This window comes from Sinocyclocheilus anshuiensis, unplaced genomic scaffold (assembly GCF_001515605.1).
Source record: "Sinocyclocheilus anshuiensis isolate Anshui unplaced genomic scaffold, SAMN03320099.WGS_v1.1 scaffold2917, whole genome shotgun sequence".
Lineage (NCBI taxonomy): Eukaryota > Metazoa > Chordata > Actinopteri > Cypriniformes > Cyprinidae > Sinocyclocheilus > Sinocyclocheilus anshuiensis.
Window position 1 is genome coordinate 263,749 of NW_015539844.1, and position 2,640 is coordinate 266,388.

At 34.1% G+C, this 2,640-nt stretch overlaps 1 pseudogene; it reads left to right on the forward strand.

The window, feature by feature from the left end:
- LOC107684528 (chloride channel protein 2-like) overlaps positions 1 to 2,640 on the forward strand; it is a 40,708-nt pseudogene that overhangs the window by 37,617 nt on the left and 451 nt on the right.

Genomic DNA, 2,640 nt, shown 5'->3' on the forward strand with positions numbered 1-2,640 from the left:
TGTGAGTGAGTGAGTGAGTGAGTGAGTGAGTGAGTGAGTGAGTGAGTGAGTGAGTGAGTGTGTGTGTGAGAGAGAGATACTTGTACAGAGAAAAGTGCAACTGCAGGCTGATCTCATCGATTAAATTTAGCATGAGAGAGATGAAGAGGGAGGAAGAGGAACCCGAATCTGTCGACTGCCAAAGCGGTGCTCAGAGATATTGATCAAACGACACAACATATTAGCATTACAAATCATCAACACACCCTCAGATATTACACAATATAAAATCATATTTGAAAAGGACAAACAGAATACTGTAAATTCACTTCAGCGTCTTTTTAGAGGGAGAGAAACATGAGAGGTCTTTTGTATTCAGGCATGTTGTGTTTCTTATATAATGTTACTGCAGAGCACTTTATCTGAGTGACAACGTGTGTGTGTGTGTTTCAGGAGGATCCAGACGCAGAGGATGACATGACTCTTGGCGAGGTGCGGACACTGCGGCTGTAATAGTGAAAACCTCTCATAAACTAGCTTTACATGCACACTAGTAATCTGCTAGTTATCGGTCTGAAGCCTCAATCAGATCATCTATCCAGTTCCCTTTCAGTCGGTCACTCTCAACGTCACGTCGGATGACCGACGAATTTTACACTCGAAGTAGATTGGTCCCTCTAAGCGAGATCCCAATTCGTCGGTCATCCGACGTGACGTCTCCGTTCCCTCCAAGACGATTGGATTGAAAAGTGTAGTGTAAAAAACTGCAGATGCTTGTTTCCACCACAGGAAAAAAACTTAAAATAAAACCGTTCATTGCAACTTCTTATTTCATGATTCAGAATTTTTTCTGAGTTTTGTTCTTGCAATTGAACGATTATATTTCACAACTTTGACTTTTCTTCCCTGAATTGCAAGTTAACATCTCCTCACAATTCTGACTTTTTCTCGCAGTTCTGAGAGCAAAGTCAGAATTGTGAGATATAAACTCAAAAAGAATTGCATGAAAAAAGTCTGAATATTGAGAAAAAGCATCACACTGATTGATTACAGCTGTCAGAAGAGAGAAAGATGATCCTCAGCCGTTCTATTAGAAACACCCCCACAGCTAGTTAACTCTTAACTAGGTGCTATAACATACTTTATAAAATATTGCATTCTAAATGTACATTAATTTAAAAAAATGCTGTATTTATGATGTTATCAATGAGAAAAATTTAAATAGTGCAAAGCCTTTTACTCTTAATAAGTGATGTACTTCAAATAACAAAACTGAAATCTCAACAAAAATAACTAGTTATACAGTGGGTACGGAAAGTATTCAGACCCCCTTAAATTTTTCACTCTTTGTTATATTGCAGACATTTGCTAAAATCATTTAAGGTAAGGGGGTCTGAATACTTTCCGTACCCACTGTAGATAATAATAATAATAAAATTCACAATATAATTTCATCAGTTATTATCATCAATGGTGTATTGATTTCTTTACAGAAATGAAAGTTCAGTCTTTATATATATTTAGAATGCCATACTTTATATAATCATGTAATTTGATATGTTTACTAATAAATATTTATTTATAATGCAAATTTGCTATGTTTGCTAATAGTGAATATTTATTATATTTGCATAATATTTATTAATATTTATTAATAGTGCCAATTTGCTATATTTACTAATAGTGAATATTTATTATATTTGCATAATATTTATTAATATTTATTAATAGTGCCAATTTGCTATATTTACTAATAGTGAATATTTATTATATTTGCATAATATTTATTAATATTTATTAATAATTATAAATAGTGCAAAGCTACATAATATAAATTAATACAAAATAGTGTATTTGACTACAAAATAGTGTTCTATATGTACATTAATTAAAAAAGTGTATATATATATATTTACGAAAAATTTGATAAATGAAGTGCAAACTTAAAAAAAAAAGTGCAATAATTTAAACAATTAAAAAAAGCCGTATTTACGATGTTTATAATGAATAGATTAAAATAGTGCAAAGTGTAATTGACAGAAATATAAAACAGATAACATTAAAGAATAACGGTGCATGAAGGACAAGAAAATGAAGTCAAAAACCATCTCTGGCTGTGAGTGCAGATCGAGGAGTGGGAGGAGCAACAGCTTGACGAGCAGGTGAACTTCAACAACTACAAGATTGACCCCGCCTCCTTCCACTCACACACACAAGCACACACACACACAAACACACACACTCCTGCTGCAGCTGTGAATGTGCTTAATGCAGTCCATTCACTCGTCTTATACATCTACACATTTCTACTCTTGTGTGCGCACTCATTCTCTCTCTATCCACACACTCACTGATTTATTTATGTGTTTCGTGTGCATGCGTGTGGTCAAAATGTATGCTTTTTCCACTTGCAATGTTACAGAGTGTCATGAAAAACAACACTGTGGATGTTTTTGGTGCATAATAGCACTACTATTTATGTATTATTATTATTATTATTTAACACATTTATTATACTAATTTATTTGTTTGCATGCTGATTCTCTTGGTCTCTCTGACAGACTCACACCATCTTCTCTCTGCTGGGTTTGGATCGCGCTTACGTCACCAGCATCGGGAGACTTATTGGAGTAGTTTCACTGAGAGAGGTGAGAGTTCATC